Below are 26,369 nucleotides of genomic sequence, written 5' to 3' on the forward strand. Positions count from 1 at the left end.
CATTTTTAATTGGGTTGTTTGTTTTTTTTGATATTGAGCCTCATGAGCTGTTTGTAAGTTTTGGAGATTAATCCTTTGTTGGTAACATCGTTTGAAAACATTTTCTCCCGTTCTGTGGGTTGTCTTTTCATTTGGTTTATGGTTTCCTTTGTTCTGCAGAAGTTTTTAGGTCCCATTTGTTTGTGTTTGGTTTCATTTCCAATTACTGTAGGAGACAGATCAAAAACGATATTGCTGCAATTTATGTCATAGAGTATTCAGCCTATGTTTTCCTCTAAGAGTTTTATAGTATCCAGTCTTACATTTAGGTCTTTAATCCATTTCGAGTTTACTTTTGTGTGTGGTGTTAAAAAGTGTTCTAATTTCATTTTTTTACATGTAGCTGTCCAGTTCTCCCAGCACCATTTATTGAAGAGACTGTCTTTCCTCCATTGTATAGTCTTGCCACCTTTGTCATAGATTAATTGACCACAGGTGCGTAGGTTTATTTCTGGGCTTTCTGTCCTCTTCTATTGACCTATATTTCTGTTTTTGTGCCAGTAACATATTGTCCTGATGACTGTAGCTTTGTAGTATAGTTTGAAGTCATGGAGCCTGATTCTTCCAGATCCATTTTTCTTTCTCAAGATTGCTTTGACTATTTGGGGTCTTTTGTGTCTCCATACAAATTTTAAGATTTTTTTATTCTAGTACTGTGAAAAATGTCTTTGATAACTTGATAGGCATTGCATTGAATCTATAGATCGCCTTGGGTAGAAGAGTCATTTTGGCAATATTGATTCTTCCAATCCAAGAACATTGTATATTTTTCCAACTGTTTGTGTCACCTTAAATTTCTTTTGAAAACATTGCCATTGGTATTTTAATAGTGTCTTATAGTTTTCAGAGAGAAGGTCTTTTGTCTCCTTAGATAGGCTTGTTCCTAGGTATTTTATTCTTTCTGATGCAATGATAAATGGGATTGTTTCTTTCTCTTTCAGATTTCTGTGTATAATTTTGAATTCTGCAACATTACTGAATTCATTGATGAGCTCTAGTAGTTTCTGGTAGCAACTTTAGGATTTTCTATGTATACTGTCATGTCATCTGCAAACAGTGAGAGTTTAAATTTTTCTTTTCCAATTTGGATTCCTTTTATTTCTTTTTCTTTTTCTCTGATTGCCATGGCTAGGACTTCCAAAACTATGTTGAACAAAAGTGGTGAGAGTGGACATCCTTGTCTTGTTCCTGATCTTAGAGGAAATGCTTTCAGCTTTTCACCATTGAGTATGATGCTAGATGTAGGTTTGCCATATATAGCCTTTATTATGTTGAGGTATATTCCCTCTATGCCCACTTTCTGGAGAGTTTTTATCATAAATGGGTGCTGAATTTTGTCAAAAACTTTGTCTGCATCTATGGAGATGATCATATGGTTTTTATTCTTCAATTTGTTGATGTAGTGTATTACATGATTGATTTGTGAATATTGAAAAATCCTTGCATCGCTGGGATAAACCCCACTTGATCATGGTGTATGATCCTTTTAATGTATTGTTGGATTCAGTATGCTAGTATTTTGTTGAGGAATTCTGTGTCTATGTTCATCAGTGACATTGGCCTGTAATTGTCTCTTTTTGTCATATCTTTGTCTGTTTTTAATATCAGGTTGACGGTGGCCTGATAGAATGAGTTTGGCAGTGTTCCTTTCTCTGCAATTTTTTGGAATAGTTTCAGAAGCATAGGTGTTAACTCTTCTCTAAATGTTTGAAAGAATTCACCTGTGAAGCCATCTGATCCTGGAATTTTGCTTGTTGGGAGTTTTTTAAATCACGTTTCTGATAACCACAAATCTGACCTCTTTTTCTGAGTTAGTGAATTTGTTTCTGAAATATAATTGACCTACAGCTCTATGTTAGTTCCTTGTGTACAACATAATGATTCAGTATTTCTATACATTTCAAAATTATCACCACAAAATGTCTAGTTACCATCTGTCACCATACAAAGATATTACATTATTGACTATATTCCCCACACAATACATTTCATACCTGTCATTAATTTATTTTGTAACTGGAATTTTGTACCTCTTAATCTCACTCACCTATTTCTCTCATCCCTCTACCTGATTCCTCTCTGGAAACCACCTGTTTGTTCTCTGTGTCTATGACTCTGTTTCTGTTTTGTTGTATTTATTTTTTTAAATTCCACATATAGATGGATTCATACAGTATTTCTCTTTCTCTTTCTGACTTATCTCACTTAGCATAATACCTCTAGGTCCATCCATGTTGTCATAAATGGCAAGATTTCATTCTTTTTCATTGCTCGGTAATATTCCTTTGTTTATATGCCATATCTTTATCCATTAATCTGTCCAGTGGTACTTAGGTTGCTTTTATATTTTGTGTATTTTAAGTAATGCTGCAAAGAACAAAGGGGTAGTATATATCTTTTTGAATTATGGTGTTCATTTTCTTCAGATAAATACACAGAATTGGAATTGCTGAATCATATTATAGTTCCAGTTTTAATTTTTTAGGTACCTTCATACTATTTTCTATAGTGGCTGCACTAAATTATACTCCCACAAATAGTGCACAAGTGTTCCTTTTCCTCCATATCCTTGACAACACTTGTTTTTTATTGTCTTTTTTTTTTTTTTTTTTTTGCAGTATGCGGGCCTCTCACTGTTGGGGCCTCTCCCATTGCGGAGCACAGGCTCTGGACGTGCAGGCTCAGCGGCCATGGCTCACGGGCCTAGCCACTCCACGGCATGTGGGATATTCCTGGACCAGGGCACAAACCCGTGTCCCCTGCATCGGCAGGCGGACTCTCAACCACTGTGCCACCAGGGAAGCCCTATTGTCTTTTTAATAATAGCCTTTCTGAAGATGTGAGGTGATATCTCACTGTTTTTGACTTGTATTTCCATGATTATTTGTGATGTTAAGCATCTTTCATGTGCCTGTTGGCCATCTGTATATCTTTGGAAAATGTCTATTCTGGCCCTCTGTTGAATTTTTAATTGGGTTGTTTGGTATTTTGATGTTGAGTTGTATGAGTTCTTCATATATTTTTTATATTAACCCCTTATTGCATATATTGTTTAAAAATCTTCACCCATTCAGTAGGCTGCCTTTTCATCTTGTTAATATTTTCTTTCACTGTGCAACAGCTTTTTAGTTTGATATAGTCCCATTTGTTTATTTTTGCATTTGTTACCTTGCCTGAGAAGACATATCCAACAAAATATTGCTAAGACCTATATCAAAGAGTAACAACTTGTTTTCTCCTAGAAGTTTTATGGTTTCAGTATTTATATTTAAGTCTCTAATCCATTTTGAGTTTATTTTTTTATATGGTGTGAGAAAGAAATGCAGTTTCTTTCTTCTGCATGTAGCTGACCAGTTTCCCAACACCATTTGTTGAAGAGGCTATCTTTTCTCCATTATATATTCTTGTCTCCTTTTTGTACATTGACTATATAAGTGTGGGTTCAGTTCTGGTCTCTCTGTTCTGTTCCACTGATACATGTGTGTGTTTTTGTACTAGCACCATACTGTTTTGCTTGCTGTAGCTTTATAGTATAGAGTTTAAATGAGAGTGCATGATACCTCCAGCTGTGTTCTTCTTTCTCAAAATTGTTTTGACTATTTGTGGCCTTTTATGTTGCCATACAAATTTTATAGTTCTTCTATGGAAAAGGCCATTGGTATTTTAATAAGGATTGCATCAAATCTGTAGATTTCCTTGGGTAATATTGCCATTTGAATAACACTAATTTTTCCAACCCATGAACACAGTATAGCTTTCCATTTGTTACTGTTGTCTTCAATTGCTTTCATTAGTATCTCTTTGTTTTCTGAATACACATATCTTACCTCCTTAGGTAGACTTATTCCTAGGTATTTTTTTTTCATTCTAATAGGATTATAAATGGGATTCTCTTCTTAATTTCTCTTTCTGATAGTTTGTTGCTAGTGTATACATATGCAATTAATTTCTGTATATTAATTTCATATCCTGCAACTTTACAGGGTTCATTGTTGTTGCATTCTAATAGCTTTATGATGATGTCTTTAGGATTTTCTATTTATAATATCATGTCATCTGCAAACAGTAATAGTTTTACTTCTTTCTTTACAATTTGGATTCCTTTTCTCTCTCTTTATTTGATTCCTGTGTCTAGTATTTCCATTACTGTGTTGAATAAAATTGGTGAGAGTGAGCATCCTGGCATTTTCCTGATCTTAGCAGAAATGCTTTCAGCTTTTCATTGACAAGAATGATATTAGCTGTGGGCTTGTCATATATAGCCTTTATTTTATGTTACTGTCCCTTTATACCCATATTCTGGAGAGTTTTTATCATAAATGGATGTTGACTTTTGTTAAAAGTTTTTTCTGTATCTAGTGAGATGATCATATGATTCTTAGTCTTCAGTTTGTGAATGTAGTGTATCACATTGATCCATTTGCAGATATTGAACCATTCTTGTTTCCCTGGGGTAAAGCCAATTTGATCATGGTATATGACCCTTTTAATGTATTGTTGAATTTGGTTTGCTAATATATTATTCAGGTTTTTTCATATATGTTCATCAGTGATATTAGTGTACAATTTTATTTTTTTGTGGTATCTTTGGTTTTGGTATCAGGGTGATGCTGGCCTCATAGAACAAGTTTGGAAGCATTCCTTCCTCTGTAAATTTTTGCAATAGTTTGAGAAAGATAAGTGTTAACTCTTCTTTAAGTGATTGGTAGAATTCACTCCTGAAGCCATCTGGTCCTAGACTTTTGTTTATTGATAGTTTATTTTATTACTGATTCAAGTTCATTACTCGTAATTGGTCTGGTCATACTTTCTATTTCTTTCTGGTTTAGTCTAGGGAGATTGTACCTTTCTAAGAATTTGTCCATTTCTTATAGGTTGTCCATTTTATTGGCCTATAATTGTTTGTAATAACCTCTTAAGATCCTTTGTATTTCTGTGGTATGAGTTGTAACTTCTTTTTCATTTCTGATTCTATTTATTTGGTGCCTCTCTCTTTTTTCTTGATGAGTCTAGCTAAAGGTTTGTCAGTTTCATCTTTTCAAAAAATTAGGTCTTCATTTTATTGATATTTTCTACTGTTTTTAGTCTCTATTTCATTTATTTCTACTCTGATCTTTATGATTGATTTACTTCTATTAATTTTGTGTTTTGTGGTTTTTTTCTCTAGTTCCTTTACGTATAAGTTTAGGTTGTTTATTTTAGATTTTCCTTGTTTTCTAATGTAGGCTTCTATCTCTGTAAACTTCCCTCATAGAACTGCTTATCCTGCATCCTGTAGATTTTTGGATTGTTGTGTTTTTGGTTTCTTTTTTTCTCCAGGTATTTTATTTTTGCTTCCTCTTTGAGTTCTTCAGTAACCCATTGGTTGTTAGTATCATATTGTTTAGTCTCCATGTGTTCTGGGGTTTTTGCAGCTTTTTTCTTGTAGTTGATTTCTAATGGTATGCCATTGTGTTTGGAAAAGATCATTGATATGATTTTGGTCTTCTTAAATTTACTGAGACTATGTATTACCATTTTATATTCAGGCTATCTTAGTTTGAGCTGCTATAACAAATTACCATGGACTTGGTGGCTTAAACAACAACATTTATTACTCACAGTTCTGGAGCCTGAAATGTTCAAAATCAAAGTTCCACCTGATTCAGTATCTGGTATGGACCCTCCTTCTGGTTTGCAGACAGATGCATCTTGTGGTATCCTCATATGACTGAGAGTGAGAGAACATGTCAACTTTTTGTTATAAGTACACTAATCACATCATAGGGGATCCACCCTCATGACTTCATCTAAACATAACTACCTCCCAAAAGCTCCACCTTCAAATATCATCACACTGGGGATTACGGCTTCAGTGCAAACGAAATAAATCTTGATTCCATTTGGCAGATGTCTTTCACAAGCTTGATGACTTCATTATTCATCTATTTATTTCCCTTTCGATCTTGTTTTGTTATAAAATTGGTAGATGTGCATTCCAATCTTTCATGGAAGGTGGTTTGATGGAGAATTTTGCTTCTATCCTTTAGATTATTACAATATACTTTTCTCTTTAGGAACAATAAAATTGGTGAAAATCCAACCAAAGAGTTGAGCAATAAAAACAGAAACTGCTTCTCATGTAGCATGTGATACCCTATCACCTTATTTGCTCAAATTTCATTTATACTATCTTTTATTATCTTTTTAACTGTCTTTCACCTCCAAAGGGGATAATGGAGATAAGATGTAAAATACAAGAACACATTCAATCATCAGTTCAGTTAAAGTCACAGTGAAGATTCAGAAATCTTTTTTTTTAACATCTTTATTGGAGTATAATTGCTTTACAATGGTGTGTTAGTTTCTGCTTTACAACAAAATGAATCAGTTATATATATATACATATGTTCCCATATCTCTTCCCTCTTGCGTCTCCCTCCCTCCCACCCTCCCTATCCCACCCCTCCAGGCAGTCACAAAGCACTGAGCTGATCTCCCTGTGCTATGCGGCTGCTTCCCACTAGCTATATACCTTACGTTTGGTAGTGTATATATGTCCATGGCTCTCTCTCACTTTGTCACAGCTTACCTTTCCCCCTCCCCATATCCTCAAGTCCATTCTCTAGTAGGTGTGGCTCTTCATTCCTGTCTTGCCCCTAGGCTCTTCATGACATTTTTTTTCCCTTAAATTCCATATATATGTGTTAGCATACGGTATTTGTCTCTCTCTTTCTGACTTACTTCACTCTGTATGACAGACTCTAGGTCTATCCACCTCATTACAAATACTTCAATTTCATTTCTTTTTATGGCTGAGTAATACTCCATTGTATATATGTGCCACATCTTCTTTATCCATTCATCCGATGATGGACACTTAGGTTGTTTCCATCTCCTGGCTATTGTAAATAGAGCAGCAGTGAACACTGTGGTACATGACTCTTCTTGAATTATGGTTTTCTCAGGCTATATGCCCAGAACTGGGATTGCTGGTTCATATGGTAGTTCTATTTGTAGTTTTTTAAGGAACCTCCATACTGTTCTCCACAGTGGCTGTATCAATTTACATTCCCACCAACAGTCCAAGAGTGTTCCCTTTTCTCCACGCCCTCTCCAGGATTTATTGTTTCTAGATTTTTGATGATGGCCATTCTGACTGGTGTGAGATAATATCTCATTGTAGTTTTGATTTGCATTTCTCTAATAATTAATGATGTTGAGCATTCTTTCATGTGGTTGTTGGCAGTCCATATATCTTCTTTAGAGAAATGTCTATTTAGCTCTTCTGCCCATTTTTGGACTGGGTTGTTTGTTTTTTTGTTATTAAGCTGCATGAGTTGCTTATAAGTTTTGGAGATTAATCCTTTGTCAGTTGCTTCATTTGCAAATATTTTCTCCCATTCTGAGGGTTGTCTTTAGGTCTTGTTTATGTTTTCCTTTGCTGTGCAAAAGCTTTGAAGTTTCATTAGGTCCCATTTGTTTATTTTTGTTTTTATTTCCATTTCTCTAGGAGGTGAGTCAAAAGGGATCTTGCTGTGATTTATATCATAGAGTATCCTGCCTATGTTTTCCTCTAAGAGTTTGATAGTTTCTGGCTGTACATTTACGTCTTTAATCCATTTTGAGCTTATTTTTGTGTATGGTGTTAGGGAGTGATCTAATTTCATACTTTTACATGTCCCTGTCCAGTTTTCCCAGCACCACTTATTGAAGAGGCTGTCCTTTCTCCACTGTACATTCCTGCCACCTTTATCAAAGATAAGGTGACCATATGTGCGTCGGTTAATCTCTGGGCTTTCTATCCTGTTCCATTGATCTATCTGTTTTTGTGCCAGTACCATACTGTCTTGATTACTGTAGCTTTGTAGTATAGTCTGCAGTCAGGAGCCTGATTCCTCCAGCTCCGTTTTTCGTTCTCAAGATTGCTTTGGCTATTCGGGGTCTTTTGTGTTTCCATACAAGTTGTGAAATTTTTTGTTCTAGTTCTGTGAAAAATGCCAGTGGTAGTTTGATAGGGATTGCATTGAATCTGTACATTGCTTTGGATAGTAGAGGCATTTTCACAATGTTGATTCTTCCAATCCAAGAACATGGTATATTTCTCCATCTATTTCTATCATCTTTAATTTCTTTCATCAGTGTCTTATAATTCTCTGCATACAGGTCTTTTGTCTCCTTAGGTAGGTTTATTCCTACATATTTTATTCTTTTTGTTGCAATGGTAAATGGAAGTGTTTTCTTGATTTCATTTTCAGATTTTTCACCATTAGTGTATAGGAATGCCAGAGATTTCTGTGCATTAGTTTTGTATCCTGCTACTTTACTAAATTCATTGATTAGCTCTAGCAGTTTTCTGGTAGCATCTTTAGGATTCTCTATGTATAGTATCATTTCATCTGCAAACAGTGACAGCTTTACTTCTTTTCCGATTTGGATTCCTTTTATTTCCTTTCCTTCTCTGATTGCTGTGGCTGAAACTTCCAAAACTATGTTGAATAAGAGTGGTGAGCGTGGGCAACCTTCTTGTTCCTGATCTTAGTGGAAATGCTTTCAGTTTTTCACCATTGAGGACGATGTTGGCTGTGGGTTTCTCATATACGGCCTTTATTATGTTGAGGAAAGTTCCCTCTATGCCTACTTTCTGCAGGGTTTTTATCATAAATGGTGTTGAATTTTGTCGGAAGCTTTCCCTGCATCTATTGAGATGATCATGTGGTTTTTCTCCTTCAATTTGTTAATATGGTGTATCACATTGATTGATTTGTGTATATTGAAGAATCCTTGCATTCCTGGAATAAACCCCACTTGATCATGCTGTATGATCCATTTAATGTGCTGTTGGATTCTGTTTGCTAGTACTTTGTTGAAGATTTTTGCATCTATGTTCATCAGTGATATTGGCCTGTAGTTTTCTTTCTTTGTGACATCCTTGTCTGGTTTTGGTATCAGGGTGATGGTGGCCTCATAGAATGAGTTTGGGAGTGTTCCTCCCTCTACTGTATTTTGGAAGAGTTTGAAAAGGATAGGTGTTAGCTTTTCTCTAAATGTTTGATAGAATTCACCTGTGAAGCTATCTGGTCCTGGGCTTTTGTTTGTTGGAAGATTTTTAATTACAGTTTCAATTTCAGTGCTTGTGATTGGTCTGTTCATATTTTCTGTTTATTCCTGATTCAGTCTCGGCAGATTGTGCATTTCTAAAAATTTGTCCATTTCTTCCAGGTTGTCCATTTTATTGGCATAGAGTTGCTTGTAGTAATCTCTCATGATCTTTTGTATTTTTGCAGTGTCAGTTGTTACTTCTCCTTTTTCATTTCTAATTCTATTGATTTCAGTCTTCTCCCTTGTTTTCTTGATGAGTCTGGCTAATGGTTTATCAATTTTGTTTATCTTCTCAAAGAACCAGCTTTTAGTTTTATTGATCTTTGCTATCATTTCCTTCATTTCTTTTTCATTTATTTCTGATCTGATTTTTACGATTTCTCTCCTTCTGCCAACTTTGGTTTTTTTTTGTTCTTCTTCCTCTAATTGCTTTAGGTGCAAGGTTAGGTTCTTTATTCGAGTTGTTTCCTGCTTTTTAAGGTAGGCTTGTATTGCTATCAACTTCCATCTTAGAACTGCTTTTACTGCATCCCATAGGTTTTGGGTGGTCGTGTCTCCATTATCATTTGTTTCTAAGGTATTTTTTAATTTCCACTTGCATTTCTTCAGTGATCACTTCGTTATTCAGTAGTGTATTCTTTAGCCTCCATGTGTTTGTATTTTTTACAGATCTTTTCCTGTAATTGATATCTAGTCTCATAGCGTTGTGGTCGGAAAATATACTTAATACAACTTCGATTTTCTAAAATTTACCAAGGCTTGATTTGTGATGCAAGATATGATCTATCCTGGAGAATGTTCCAGGAGCACTAGAGAAAAATGTGTATTCTGTTGTTCTTCGATGGAATGTCCTATAAATATCAATTAAGTCCATCTTGTTTAATGTATCATTTAAAGCTTGTGTTTCCTTATTTATTTTCATTTTGGATGATCTGTCCGTTGGTGAAAGTGGGGTGCTAAAGTCCCCTACTATAAATGTGTTACTGTCGATTTCCCCTTTTATGGCTGTTAGTATTTGCCTTATGTATTGAGGTGCTCCTATATTGGGTGCATAAATATTTACAGTTGTTATATCTTCTTCTTGGATTGATCCCTTGATCATTATGTAGTGTCCTTCTTTGTCTCTTGTAATAGTCTTTATTTTAAAGTCTATTTTGTCTGATACGAGAATTGCTACTCCAGCTTTCTTTTGGTTTCCATTTGCATGAAACATCTTTTTTACGTCCCCTTACTTTCAGTCTGTATGTGTCTCTAGGTCTGAAGTGGGTCTCGTGTAGACAACAAATATATGGGTCTTGTTTTTGTATCCATTCAGCCAATCTGTGTCTTTTGCTGGGAGCATTTAATCCATTTACATTTAAGGTAATTATCAATATGTATGTTCCTATTCCCATTTTCTTAATTGTTTTGGGTTCATTATTGCAGGTCTTTTCCTTCTGTTGTGTTTCTTGCCTAGAGAAGTTCCTGTAGCGTTTCTTGTAAAGCTGGTTTGGTGGTGCTGAACTCTCTCAGCTTTTGCTTGTCTGTAAAGGTTTTAATTTCTCCATCAAATCTGAATGAGATCCTAGCTGGGTAGAGTAATCTTGGTTGCAGGTTTTTCTCCTTCATCACTTTAAATATGTCCTGCCAGTCCCTTCTGGCTTGCAGAGTTTCTGCTAAAAAATCAGCTGTTAACCTTATGGGGATTCCCTTGTGTGTTATTTGTTGTTTTTCCCTTCCTGCTTTTAAGATGTTTTCTTTGTATTTAATTTTTGACAGTTTGGTTAATATGTGTCTTGGCATATTTCTCCTTGGATTTATCCTCTATGGGACTCTCTGTGCTTCCTGGACTTGATTAACTATTTCCTTTCCCATATTAGGGAAGTTTTGAACTATAATCTCTTCAAATATTTTCTCAGTCCCTTTCTTTTTCTCTTCTTCTTCTGGAACCCCTATAATTCAAATGTTGGTGCGTTTAATGTTGTCCCAGAGGTCTCTGAGACTGTCCTCAATTCTTTTCATTCTTTTTTCTTTATTCTCTTCTGCAGTAATTATTTCCACTTTTTTATCTTCCAGGTCACTTGTCCATTCTTCTGCCTCAGTTATTCTGCTATTGATCCCATCTAGAGTATTGTTCATTTCATTTATTGTTTTTCATCATTGCTTGTTTCCTGTTTAGTTCTTCTAGGTCCTTGTTAAATGTTTCTTGCATTGTCTCTATTCTATTTCCAAGGTTTTGGATCATCTTTACTATCATTATTCTCAATTCTTTTTCAGGTAGACTGCCTATTTCCTCTTCATTTGTTAGGTCTGGTGGGTTTTTATCTTGCTCCTTTATCTGCTGTGTGTTTTTCTGTCTTCTCATTTTGCTTATCTTACTGTGTTTGGTGTCTCCGTTTTGCAGGCTGCAGGTTCGTAGTTCTCGTTGTTTTTGCTGTCTGTCCCCAGTGGCTAAGGTTGGTTCAGTGGGTTGTGTAGTCTTCCTGGTGGAGGGGACTAGTGCCTGTGTTCTGGTGGATGAGGCTGGATCTTGTCTTTCTGCTGGGCAGGTCCACACCTTGTGGTGTGTTTTGGGGTGTCTGTGGACTTATTCTGATTTTAGGCAGCCTCTCTGCTAATGGGTGGGGTTGTGTTCCTGTCTTGCTAGTTGTTTGGCATAGGATGTTCAGCACTTTAGCTTGCTGGTCGTTGAGTGAAGCTGGGTGATTGTGTTGAGATGGAGATCTCTGGGAGATTTTCGCTGTTTGATATTATGTGGAGCTGGGAGGTCTCTTGTGGGCCAGTGTCCTGAAGTTGGCTCTCCCACCTCAGAGGCACAGCACTGACTCCTGGTTGCAGCACCAAGAGCCTTTCATCCACATGGCTCAGAATAAAAGGGAGAAAGAAAGAATTAGTAGAAATAGAAAAAAAAAGAAAAAAAGGAGGGAAGGAGGGAGTGAGGAAGGAAGAAGGAGGGAAGGAAGGAAAAAAAGAAAGAAGATAGATAAAGTAAAATAAAATAAAGTAAGGTAAAATATAATGAAGTTATTAAAATAAAAAAATAATTAAGAGAAAAAAAATGGACAGATAGAGCCCTAGGACAAATAGTGGAAGCAAAACTATACAGACAAAATCTCACATAGAAGCATCCACGTACACACTCACAAAAAGAGGAAAAGGGGGAAAAAATCATAAATCTTGCTCTCAAAGTCCACCTCCTTAATTCGGGATGATCGTTGTCTATTCTTGTATTCCACAGATGCAGGGTACATCAAATTGATTGTGGAGCTTTAATCTGCTGCTTCTGAGGCTGCTGGGAGAGTTCCCTTTCTCTTCTTTGTTCTCACTGCTCCCAGGGGCTCAGCTTTGGATTTGGCCCCGCCTCTGCATGTAGGGCGCCAGAGGGCGTCTGTTCTTCACTCAGGATGGAGTTAAAGGAGCCGCTGATTCGGGGGCTCTGGCTCACTCAGGCCGGGGAGAGGGAGGGGCGTGGAGTGCAGGGCGAACCTGCAGCGGCAGAGGCCAGCGTGACATTGCACCAGCCTGAGGCTCTCCATGCATTCTTCCGGGGGAGTTGTCCCTGGTTCTCCGGACCCTGGCAGTGGCGGGTTACACAGGCTCTCCGGAAGGGGGGTGGGGATAGTGACCTGTGCTCACACACAGGCTTCTTGGTGGCGGCAGCAGCAGCCTTAGCATCTCATGCCTGTCCCTGGGGTACACGCTTTTAGCTGTAGCTCACGCCCATCTCTGGAGCTCCCTTATGCAGCGTTCTTAATTCCCTCTCCTTGCGCACCAGGAAATAAAGAGGGAAGAAAAAGTCTCTTGCTTCTTCGGCAGGTCCAGACTTTTCCCCGGACTCCCTCCCGGCCAGCCGTGGCGCACTAACCCCCTGCAGGCTGTGTTCATGCCACCAACCCCAGTCCTCTCCAGGCGCTCCGACCGAAGCCCGAGCCTCAGCTCCCAGCCCCGCCCACCCTGGCGGGGGAGCAGACAAGCCTCTCAGGCTGGTGAGTGCCGGTCGGCACCGATCCTTCATGCGGGAATTTCTCCACTTTGCCCCCCGCACCCGTTACTGTGCTCTCCTCCGCGGCTCCGAAGCTTTCCCCCTCTGCCACCCGCAGTCTCCGCCCACGAAGGGGCTTCCTAGTGTGTGGAAACCTTTCCTCCTTCACAGCTCCCTCCCACTGGTGCAAGTCCCGTCCCTATCCTTTTGTCTCTGTTTATTCTTTGTTCTTTTGCCCTACCCAGTTACGTGGGGGGGGGGGGGGGTTTCTTGCCTTTTGGGAGGTCTGCAGTCTTCTGCCAGCGTTCAGTAGGTATTCTGTAGTTGTTCCATGTGTATATGTATTTCTGGTGTATCTGTGGGGAGGAAGGTGATTTCCGCGTCTTACTCTTCCACCATCTTCCTGGAAGCTCCTCCATTCAGAAATCTTTGTGAGATTTAGATTTGTTGCTATTTACAGCATGTCAAAATTTTACAAATTGAACTAATAGCTTAAAGCTTTTTATAGTATTTCTATTTCCACTAGTTGTTTTAGTTCCTGCTTATTTACTAACAAACACTTACAAATATCATTTGAATACTTAGCTTTTGCTTTTTCCAAACTGTTACATATTTTAACCATGACAATGTAGCAACAAATCTCTGGTACCCCACTAGACTTCTCCTTCTAATTAGATTCACTTTGGCTTTTTCTAGATTTCAGGAGCTTTTCAATACTAAATTACTTTTCATATACTTTTTTTTTCAATACTAAATTACTTTTCATATACAGGCCAATACAGCCTCTGAAAAGCCTTGAGGACTTTTCAGAAATGGTAAATGCATAAAATAATCCTTTGAAAAATCATAGAAAATAAGGTCAACGTGTCCCACTGATCTGCATATAGCAAATATTTCTAATTACTATTTTATCTACTTTTTCAACGGACAAGTTTTCAAGCTCTTTATTTCTCACTTGTCTGTCTACAGTTTAATGACAAAATTGACAAATAACATGACAATACTGTTCCCTTTTAACATCATCATTAATGTTCTTTCTGGAGTATTTCTCTGTTAGAATATTTCCCCTGAGTATGTGCAAATGCTTTTTATTATAATCTTAAAAGCCATTTATGAACAATAAAGTAATTCTATATTTAGATTTTTACTTCACTGTGCTTTCTTACACTCTCTTTATATTGTTTCTTTTCATCTCTTTCCTCCATTTTCAGAATATCTATTCCCCTTTCCTTCTACAGCAGCTTTTTGATAAGTCACTTTTTCAAAAGTGAAATTATAATTTAATCTATTCATAATATAGTATATTTTATAATATAATATCTTTCTAATTTTCTAGATTTTGGTACTTTGTTACATATTATAAATGCATTAATTCCCCAACTTTCTCTAATTGAAGTCAAATATTATTTCCTCTGATACTTAAAATTAATTAATGTTCTACTGTGTTAAAACAAAGTAATTTCTGGTGCTAAGCCTATTTGCAATCAGGCTTCTATAATCGTAAATTTAGCAACCTATTTGGTATACTAGATTTAGTTGTGTTTGTTATCCAAAATACGTAATAATATAAACTATTATATACAGTTGAACAGCAGTCAGTACAAAATATTTTCCAAACTGTTCGTGTTTCTCATGCCTTTGTTACAATTAAACAAGAGATAATATCCACATATGTTTATTCATATGTCATTCTTTCATTAAGCAACCATTTATCAACTATATGCCTGACCCTGGTCTGTACTTGGGAGACAAATGAGACACAGGAAAAAGCTCCTAATCTCACAATGAAGTGGAGAAAGACAAAATAATTTACAAATATAATGTATATTCTTTAATGAAAGCAGGGTGAAATGATAGGGAGTGACTGGGGGGGCTTCTGAGATAGATAAGATGTTTAGGGAGGGATTTTTGGAAGAAGGAATATTTGAGCTAAGATTTGCATAATAAATAGAAGACAGTCTTACAGGAGAGTTTCATAAATAGAAGACAGTCTTACAGGAGAGTTTCCCAGACTGAGGAAAAGCTAGAATTAAGACCCAGTATAGCAAATACTGTGTCATGCTTAACTATCAGAAACAAAGCTGTGAGTTTGAAGCTTAGAGATTGAAGGCAGATAAGGTACCACATACCCATCCTAGTTCTACTATCCGAAATAATACATGATCTCCTCTAGATAGCATGTCTTCAAATATTTAGATATAAGGGACAGACTCACAATTTCTCTCTCTAGGTACCAGTATGAAAAATGGTGTAGTATTGAGTGAAGTAATCAGTAAAATAATCTTGAGGGCAATTTAAAGAATCCCGCCATCCCTTGCTGAGAGTTTCTATGCTCTGTCCTTAAATAGTGGTGTGTGAGTGTCCGAAAGGACCAGTAGAATGGAAAAACTCTCAAGTTTGGAAAAGAAAGACATTTTCATGGGATGTACCTTATGCTGAGTGAACCTAAAATCAAGACAGAAGTTTGTAAAACAGCAGCAGATGCTCAGAGGAGAGACCAATGCCCAAGATCAAGTAAAAATAGTCTATAGCTGAGAAGTGGCTAGGAGAATGGATTAAGAATAATCAGTTCCAACATTACTGAATGCTGCTTTAAAAAGTAAACTTATATTTGACAACTAATATTCCCTTGAGAGAAAGAAGAGGGAAGAAAAAATCCTTGAACTGAAAGTGACTAAGGCTCTTGCAAGTCATAGCAAATTTCAATCGACTGAAATCATACCAGATACCTTTCTGACCACAATGGTATAAAACTGTAAATCAACCAAAGAGGAAACTGGAAAATTTACAAACATGTGGAAACCAAACAACTCACCTGTGAAAAATCAATGGGTTGAAGAAGAAATCAAAAGGAAAATAAAATAATATATCAAAACAAGTAAAACTTGAAACATAACACACCAAAACATTTAGGAGGCCAAAAAGCAGTTCTGAGACAGAAGTTTAGAGTAATAAATGCACATATCAAGAAAATACTTTTCAAATAAACAATTTAATTTTACACCTTAAGAAACTAAAAAAAGAAAAACAAACTAAGCCCAAGTTAGCAGAAGGAAGAAGAAAACAAAGATGAGAGTGGAAATAAATTAAGGAGAGATAAGGAAAAGAATAGAAAAAAATCAAAAGATCAACAGAACTAAGAGCTGGTTACATTGGCAAACCTTTAGCTAGACTAACTTAGAAAATGAAAGAGAGAAGACTCAAAATAAAAATTAAAAAAGGAGACGTAAGTGACACCATAAAAATATACAGAATCATAGGAAATTACTATGAACAATTATATGCCAACAAAAGGGATAACCAAAAGAAATGGATAAATTCCTAGATGCATGTAATTTACAAAGACTGAACCATGATAAAGTAGAAAATCTGAACAGATCAATAACTAGTAAGGAGATTAACTCAATAATCAAAACCCTCCCAACACAGAAAACCCCAAGACCAGAAGGCTTCACTGGTGAATTCTGTCACACATTTAAAGAAGAATTAATTTCAACCCTTATCAAAGTCTTCCCAAAAAATGGAAAAGGAGGGAATACTCATTTGACAAAGTCAGCACTATCTAGACAACAAAGTCAGATAAGGACACAACAAGAAATATATAGACCAATATCCCTGATTAATATAGAGGCAGAAGTTCTTAACAAAATATTAGCACAATTCAATGACACATTAAGCTGATCAAACATCATGGAATTACCCATCAGATGCAAGGATGGTTAAACATATACAAATCAATAAATGTGAAACATCACATTAAAGAATGAAAGAGAAGAAGCTCTCTGGGAAGTTGCAAGATGGCAGAGTCGAAGAATGTGAGCTCACTCCTTGCAAAAACACCAAAATAACAACTAACTGCTAAACAATCATTGAGGAAAAAACAATCATTGAGGAAAAAACGCTAAACAATCATTGAGGAAAAACAATCATTGAGGAAAAACCTACCAAAAAGGATACACTGCATCCAAAGACAAAGAAGAAGCCACAATAAGATGGAAGGAGGGGCACAATCACGATAAAATAAAATCCCATACCCACTGGGTGGGTGACCCACAAATTGAAAAACAAGTCACAGAAGTTCTCCCATATGAGTGAAAGTCCTGAGCCCCCATCAGGCCTCCCAGTCTGGGGGTCTGGCACCAGGTGAAGGAACCCCCAGAGAATCTGACTTTGAAGGCCAGTGGGGTGTGATTGCAGGAATTCCACATGACTGTGGGAAACAGAAACTCCACTCTTGGAGGGTGCACACAAGGTCTCGTGCACACCAGGACCCAGGGAAAAAAGCACTGACCTCATAAGGGACTGGGCCAGACCAACCTGCTAGTATTGGAGGGTCTCCTGTGACAGTGGGGGTGGCTGTGGCTCACTGTGAGAACAAAGACACTGGCAGCAGCAGTTCTGGGGAGTACTCATTGGTGAGCCATCATGGCCACCATTCCAGAGGGACAAGACCTAGCACCACATACCAGTGGGCAGGAACCAGTCCCTGCCACCAGGAAGCCTGCACAAGCCTCTTAGACAGCTTCATCCACAAGAGGGCAGACAGGAGAATAAGAAGAACTACAATCCTGCAGCCTGCAGAACGGAAACCGCAAGCAAGGAAAGTTAAACAAAATGAGACAGCAGAGTAATGTGTCCCAGATGAAGGAACAAGATAAAACCCCAGAAAAACAACTAAGTGAAGAAAAGATAGGCAATCTACTGGGAAAAAAATTCAGAGTAACGATAGGGAAGATGATCCAGGATCTCAGAAAAAGAATGGAGGCACAGATCAAGAAGACACAAGAAATGTTTAACAAAGACCTAGAAGAAGAACAAACTAAAAGAGATGAACAATACAATAAATGAAATGAAAAATACACTAGAAGGAATCAATAGCAGAATAACTGAGGATGAAGAATGGATAAGTGAGCTGAAAGAATGGTAGAAATCACTGCAACAGAATAAAATAAAGAAAAAAGAATGAAAAGAAATGAAGACAGTCTAAGAGACCTCCGGGACAAGATTAAACACACCAACATTCACATTACAGGGGTCCCAGAAGGAGAAGAGAGAAAGGACCTGACAAAATATTTGAAGAGGTAATAGCTTAAAACTTCCCTAACATTGGAAAGGAAACAGTCACCCAAGTCCAGGAAGTGCACAGAGTCCCAGGCAGGATAAACCCAAGGAGGAAGAGACCAAAACACATAGTAATCAAATTGACAGAAATCAAAGAAAAAATATTAAAAGCAACAAATAACATACAATGGAGCTCCGATAAGGTTATCAGCTGATTTTTCAGCAGAAACTCTGCAGGCAAGAAGGGAGTGGCATGATATATCTAAAGTGATGAAAAGGAAGAACCTACAACCAAGAATACCCAGAAAGACTCTCATTCAGATTCAAAAGTGAAATCAAAAGCTTTACAGACAAACAAAAGCTAACAGAATTCAATATGACCAGATCAGCTTTGCAACAAATGCTAAAGGAGCCTCTCTAAGTGGGAAAGAAAAGGCCACAACTAGAAACGTAACATAAAGGTAGGAAATCATCTACACACAAATATAATATCAAAACCAGCAATTGTGAGAAGAGAGCACAAATGCAGGATATTGGAAATGCATTTGAGATTAAAAGACCAGCAGCTTAAAAAAATCTTGTTTATATATAACTGTTATATCAAAATCTCATGGTAACGTCAAACTGAAAATCTACGATAGATACAAAAACAAAGAAAAAAGCAATCCAAACACAACACTAAAGATAGTCATCAAATCACAAAAGAAGAAAACAAAAGAGGAAGGGAAGAACAAAGACCTACAAAAGAATCCAAAACAATTAAGAAAATTGTAATAGAACATATATAGTGATAATTACCTTAAACATAAATGGAATAAATGCTCCAACCAAAAGGCATAGACTGGCTGAATGTATACAAAAACAAGACCCGTATATATGCTATCTACAAGAGACCCACTTCAGATCTAGGGACACATACAGACTGAGAGTAAGGAGATGGAAAAATGTATTCCATGCAAATGGAAATCAAAAGAAAGCTGGAGTAGCAATACAGTAAGTCTCCTACATATGAACCTTCAAGTTGTGAACTTTCAAAGATGCAAACTTGAAAAGCATAGGGAGATCAGCTCAGTGCTTTGTGTCCACCTAGAGGGGTGGGATAGGGAGGGTGGGAGGCAGATGCAAGAGGGAGGAGATATGGGGATATATGTATATGTATAGCTGATTCACTTTGTTATACAGAAGAAACTAACACACCACTGTAAAGCAATTATACTCCAATAAAGATGTTAAGAAAAAAAAGATCAATCCAAGAAGAAGATACAACAATTGTAAATATATATGCATCCAATATAGGAGCACCTCAATATATAAGGCAAATGCTAACAGCCATAAGAAGAGAATTCAACAGTAACACAATAATAGTGGGGAACTTTAACACAATAATAGTGGAGGGCTTTAACACCCCACTTTAATCAATGGACAGATCATCCAGATAGAAGATCAATAAGGAAACACAGGCCTTAAATGACGCATTATACCAGATGGACTTAATTGATATTTATAGAGCATTCCATCCAAAAGCAGCAGAATACACATTCTTCTCAAGTGCACACGGAACATTCTCCGGGACTGAACACATGCTGGGTCATGAAGCAAGCTTCAGTAAATTCAAGAAAATTGAAATCATGTCAACATCTTTCCAGACCACAAGGCTATGAGGTTAGAAATCAAGTACAAGAAAAAAAAAGCTGTAAAACACCCAAACACATGGAGGCTAAACAGTATGCTACTAAACAACCAATGGATCACTGAAAATATCAAAGCGGAAATTTAAAAATATCTAGAGACAAATGACATTGTAAACAAGATGATCCAAAGCCTATGGGACATACAAAAGCAGTTCTAAGAGGGAAGTTTATAGCAATAAAATCTTACCTCACAAAATAAGAAAAATCTCAACTTAAACTTACACCTAAAGCAACTAGAGAAAGAAGTAAAAACAAAACCCAAAATTAGTAGAAGGAAAGAAATCATAAAGATCAGAGGAGAAATAAATGAAATAGAGACAATGGAAACAATAGCAAAGATGAATGAAACTAAAATCTGGTTCTTTGAAAACATGAACAAATTTGATAAACCTTTAGCCAGACTCATCAAGAAAAAAAAGGAGAGAATGCAAATCAATAAAATTAGAAATGAAAAAGAATTTACAGCTGACACCACAGAAATACAAAAGATCATAAGAGACTACTACAAAAAACTATATGCCAATAAAATGGACAACCTAGAAGAAATGGACAAGTTCTTAGAAAGATAACAACCTTACAAGACTGAACTAGGAAGAAATAGAAAATATGAACATATTAATCTCAAGTACCAAAATTGAAACAGGGATTTAAAAACTTCCAGAAACAAAGTCCAGGAACAGAAGGCTTCAAAGGTGAATTCTAGCGAACATTTAGAGAAGAGTTAACACCTATCTTTTGGAAACTATTCCAAAAAATTGTAGAGGAAGGAACACCCCCAAGCACATTCTATGAGGCCACCATCACCTTGATACCAAAGCCAGACAAAGATATTATGATCAAAGAAAATTACAGGCCAACACCATTGATAAACATAGATGCAAAATTCCTCACCAAAGTACTAGCAAACCAAATTGAAAAATACATGATCAAGTGTAATTTATCCCAGTGATGCAAGGATTTTTCAATATCTGCAAATCAATCATTGTGATACACCACATTAACAAGCTGAAGAATAAAATCCATATGATCATTTTAATAGATGCAGAAAAAGATTTTGACAAACATCAATGCCCATTTATGACAAAAAATCTCCAGAAAGTGGGCACAGAGGGAATATACCTCAAGATAATAAAGGCCATATATGACAAACCTACATCTAGCATCATACTCAACAGTGAAAAGCTGAAAGCATTTCCTCTAAGATCAGGAACAAGACAAAAATGCCCATTCTCACCACTTTTGTTCAATGTAGTTTTGTAAGTCCTAGCCACAGCAATCAGAGAAAAAAAGAAATAAAAGGAATCCAAAATGGAAAGTAAGAAATAAAACTGTCACTGTTTGCAGATGGTATGATACTATACATAGAAAATCCTAAAGATGCTACCAGAAACTACTAGAGCTCATCAATGAATTCAGTAATGTTGCAGGATATAAAATTAATACAGAGATCTGTTGCATTTCTATACACTAATAACTAAAGATCACAAAGAGAAATTAAAGAAACAATTCCATTTATCATCACATCAGAAAGAAAAAAATACCTAGGAAAAAGCCTACCTAAGGAGGCAAAAGACCTGTACTCAGAAAACTATAAAACACTGATGAAAGAAATTAAAGATGACACAAACAGTTGGAAAGATATACAATCTTCTTGAATTAGAAGAATCAGTATTGTCAAAATGACTGTACTACCCATGGAAATCTACAGATTCAGTGTAATCCCTGTCAAATTACCAAAGACATTTTTCACAGAACTAGGACAAAAAAATCTTAAAATTTGCATGAAGACACAAAAGACCCCAAATAGCCAAAGCAATTTGAGAAAGAAAAACAGAGCTGGAAGAGTCACACTCCTTGACTTCAGACTATACTGCAAAACTACAGTCATCAAAACAGTATGTTCCTGGCACTAAAACAGAAACATAGATCCATGGAACAGGATAGAAAGCCCAGAAACAAACCCACACACCTATGGTCAATTAATGTATGACAAACGAGGCAAGACTATATGATGGAGGAAAGACAGTCTCTTCAATAAATGGTGCTGGGAGAACTGGACAGCTACATGTAAAAAAATGAAATTAGAACATTCTTTAATATCATACACAAAAGTAAACTCAAAATGGATTAAAGACCTAAAGGTAAGACTGGATACTATAAAACTCTTAGAGGAAAACATAGGCTGAACACTCTTTGACATAAATTGCAGCTATATCTTTTTTGATGTGTCTCCTACAGTAATTAGAAATAAAAACAAATATAAAAAAATGGGACCTAATTGAACTCAAAAGCTTTTGCACAGCAAAGGAAACCATAAACCAAACAAAAAGACAACCCACAGAATGGGAGAAAATGCTTGCAAATATGATACGAACAAGGGATTAATCTCCAAGATTTTCAAACAGCTTGTGAGGCTCAATACAAATAAATAAATAAACCCAATCAAAAAATAGGAAGAAGACCTAAATAGACATTTCTCCAAAAAAGACATGCAGATGGTCAAGAGACACATGAAAAGACGCTCAACATGTCTAATTATTAGAGAAATGCAAGTCTAAACTACAATGATCATCTCATACCTGTCAGAATGGGCATCATCAAAAAGTCTACAAACAATAAATGCTGGAGAGAGTGTGGAGAAAAAGGAACCCTCCCACACTATTGGGAATCGTAAATTTGTACAGCCACTATGGAGAACAGTATGCAGGTTCCTTACAAAACTAAAAATAGAGCTACCATATGATCCTGCAATCCTATTCCTGGGCATATATCCAGAGAAATACATGGTTCAAAAGGATACTTGCACCCCAATGTTTATTGCAGCACTGTTTACAATAGCCAAGACATGGAAGCAACCTAAATGACCATTGACAAATGAATGGATAAAGAAGATGTGGTACATATGTACAAAGGAATATTACTCAGCCATTAAAAAGAATGAAATGATGCCATTTGCAGCAACATGGATGGACGTGGAGATTATCACACTAAACGAAGTAAGTCAGACAGAGAAAAACAAATATCATATGATATTGCTTATATGTGGATTCTAAAAATATTGACACAAATGAACTTATTTACAAAACAGAAACAGACTCACAGACTTAGAGAATGAACTTATGGTTTCCACGGGGGAATGGCTGGGGGGAGGGATAGACTGGGACTTTGAAATTGACGTGTACTCACTGGTATATTTTAAATTGATAACCAACACAGACCTACTATAAAGCACAGGGAATTCTCCTTAATATCTTGTAATAACATAAATGGGAAAAAATTTTGAAAAAGAACAGATATATATATATGTATAACTGAATCACTTTGCTGTGCATCTGAAACTAACACAACATTGTTAATCAACTATACTCCAATAGAAAATAAAATTTTTTTAAAAGTATGAAAGGTAAAAAAACACATGATCATCTCAATAGATGCAGAAAAATTATTTGCCAAAGTACAACATCTTTTCATAATAATAATTCTCAAGAATTTAAGTGTAAAAAACACACCTCAACATAATAAAGGTCATATAAAACAAACCCATGGTTAACATACCCAACAGTGAAAGAATTTCCTCAAATACAGGAACTAGACAAGGATGTCCACTCTTATTCAACATAGTATTGGGAGTCCTTGCTAGAGCTATCAGGCAAGATAAAGAAATAAAAGGAATCAAATCAGAAAGGGAGAAAGTAAAATTGTCGTTATTTGCAGATGATATGATCTTATATATAGGAAATCCTAAAGACTCAACCAAAAAACTGTTGGCACTAATCAATGAATTCAGTAAAGTCACAGGATATAAAATCGACATACACAAGTCAATTGTGAATCTAGACACAATTTTTGAAAAAGATTGTTCAAATATTCAACAATATTTGAAAAACAAATGAGGAAAGCCATCCCATTTACAGTAGTGTCAAAAACAATACACTCCTTAGGAATAAATTTAATCAAGGAAGTGAAAGAATTGTACAATGAAACTTATATTTTGATGAAGGAATTTGAAAAAGATACAAAGAGATAGAAAAATATCCCATTTTCCTGGATCATATTAGTACTGTTAAAATCCATATTACCCAAAGCCATCTATATATTTATTGCATCCATATCAAAATTCTAATGACATTTTTTACAAAAAAAAATTTTTAAATCTTAAAATTCATATGGAACCACAAAAGATTCAGAATAGCCAGAGCAATCATGGGAAAGTAGAACAAGCCTGAGGCATCACACGTCTTGATCTCTAACTATACTACAAAGCTATAGTAGATAAAACATTGTGTACTGGCATAGAAATAGAAACATAGACCAATGAAACAGAATAGGGAGCCTGGAAACAACCTCTTACATATACAGTCAACTAACGTTTAACAAGGGAATCAAGAACACTCAATGCAGAAAGGATAGTCTTTTAAACAAATCGTTCTGGGGAAACTGGATAAACACATGCATAAAAACTAAACTGGGCCCTTATATCACTCACAAAAATTAATTCAAATGAATTAAAGGCTTAAACATAACCTGATACTATAAAATTCCCAGAAGAAAACATAGAGAAAATCTTCTTGACAATGGTCTTGGCAATGATTTTTTTGGTTATGACACCTAAATCACAGGCAACAAAATCAAAAATCAACAAGTGTGACTATATCAGACTAAAAAATAATCTGCACAGCAAAAGAAACAATTGACAAAATGAGAAGGCAGCCTACAGAATGGGAGGAAATATTTGCAAACTATAGATAAGGGGTTAATATCCAAATTATATAAAGAACTCATACAACTCAATAACAGAAAATAAACTATCTGATTAAGAAATGGGTGGATAAACTGAATAGATATTTCTTCCAAAGAGGACATGCAGATGGACATCAGGTACATGAAAAGATGCTTAAAATCACTAATCATCAGGAAAATGCAAATATTTCACTCTGTCAAATGACTATCCTCAAGAAGACAAGAGATAACAAGTGTTGTTGAATATGTGGAGAAAAGGGAACACTCTTACACCATCAGTGGGAATGGTTAGCCACTATGGAAAACAATATGGAGGTTCCTCAAAAAATTAAAACTACAGCACTATAATGATCTATATCATGGTATGATCCAGCAATCCCACTTCTAGGTATATAGCCAAAGGGAATGACAATATAATATCAAACAGATGGCTGCACTTCTATGTCTATTGCAGCATTATTGGATGTATGGATGGCAAAGGACGTTGTGGTATATATATACAATGGAATAATGTTCAGCCATGAGAAAGAAGGAAATCCGACCTTCTGTGACAAGGTGGATGGAACCTGAGGGCATTATGCTAAGTGATATAAGTCAGATAGAGAAAGACAAACATGGAATAATATCACCTATATGTGGAATCTAAAAAACCTAACTCATAGAAACAGTAGCATGATGTTTACCAGGGGCTGGAGGAGTGGGGGAATTGAGTCGATGCTGTTAAAGGTTACAAATGTGCAACCTGAAGATGAATAAGTTCTGAAGATCTAATGCACAGCATAGCGATTGTAGTTAACAATACTGTCATATACTTCAAAGTTGCCAAGAGATTAGATCTTAAATGTTCTCACCACAAAAAGAAATGATAATTATGTGATGTGATAGAGGTGTTAGCTTTGGTGGTAATCATATTGCAAGATATAAATTTATCAAATCAACAAGTTGTACACCTTAAACTTACACAGTAACTCAATTACATTCAATAAAAAAAATATTCCCAGGTGATTCCAAGTGATATCCCAGGTTGAGACTCACTGCCCTTGGGAATTAAGTAGTAGGTTCTCAGTATGTTTTCTGTGATTTTCCAGTTATGTCATGAATGTACAATATTATAGTTTGAAGCATAATCTCACATATTCTTGATGAAGTAAGTAAACATGTAGGAGAAGCCTATATAGTAAGGAACTACAGGTGGCTTTTAAGAACTGCAATAAGCTCTAGGATCTGAGGGTGGCCTCCAGCCAATAGCCAGTAAAAAGCCAGGGCCCTCAGTCATAAAACCACAAAGAAAGAAATTCTTCCAAAAAACAAACAAAGCTCAGTTCTGCCAGCAACTGAAGCTCAGCTGAATGAGCTTGGAAGTAGAATATTCCCAGCTGAGCCTCCAGATGAGAACAGTTCATCGATGCCTTGATTGCAGCCTTGGGAGACTCTGGACAGAATACCCAGCTAAGTTGTGACTGGACTACTGACTCACAGAAACTATAAGATAATACATGTGTCTTGTTTTAAGCCACTAAATTTGTGATACACTTTTACCCAGCAAAACATAACTAATACAGGGCTTATGTTGGCATTTTCAGCTCTGTGGCTTATTTGGACATAAATTGTTTGAATTTTTCAAACATAATTTATCTTGATGTTTCGCATTAACTCTGCTAATCAATCAGAACTGTTTTAAAAACTAATAATGATGCAGTATAGAATCTTGCCTAAGAGTAATATCACCGTAACCTTCACCATGATCCAACAACTATAAAGAAAATATAAACATAGTATCATAATTCAGTGCTGCT

The 26,369-nt window shown here is 36.2% G+C and overlaps 1 long non-coding RNA gene across 1 annotated transcript in view; it reads right to left on the reverse strand.

Moving 5' to 3' along the window:
* The window catches only part of LOC141278699 (uncharacterized), a 105,843-nt gene that overhangs the window by 36,488 nt on the left and 42,986 nt on the right, over positions 1 to 26,369 (reverse strand). Inside the window, exon 2 of the long non-coding RNA XR_012331746.1 lies at positions 5,641 to 5,749. This is a non-coding gene — a long non-coding RNA (uncharacterized lncRNA). The remainder of the gene's footprint in view (positions 1 to 5,640; positions 5,750 to 26,369) is intronic.

Source organism: Tursiops truncatus, chromosome 5 (genome assembly GCF_011762595.2).
Source record: "Tursiops truncatus isolate mTurTru1 chromosome 5, mTurTru1.mat.Y, whole genome shotgun sequence".
NCBI lineage: Eukaryota > Metazoa > Chordata > Mammalia > Artiodactyla > Delphinidae > Tursiops > Tursiops truncatus.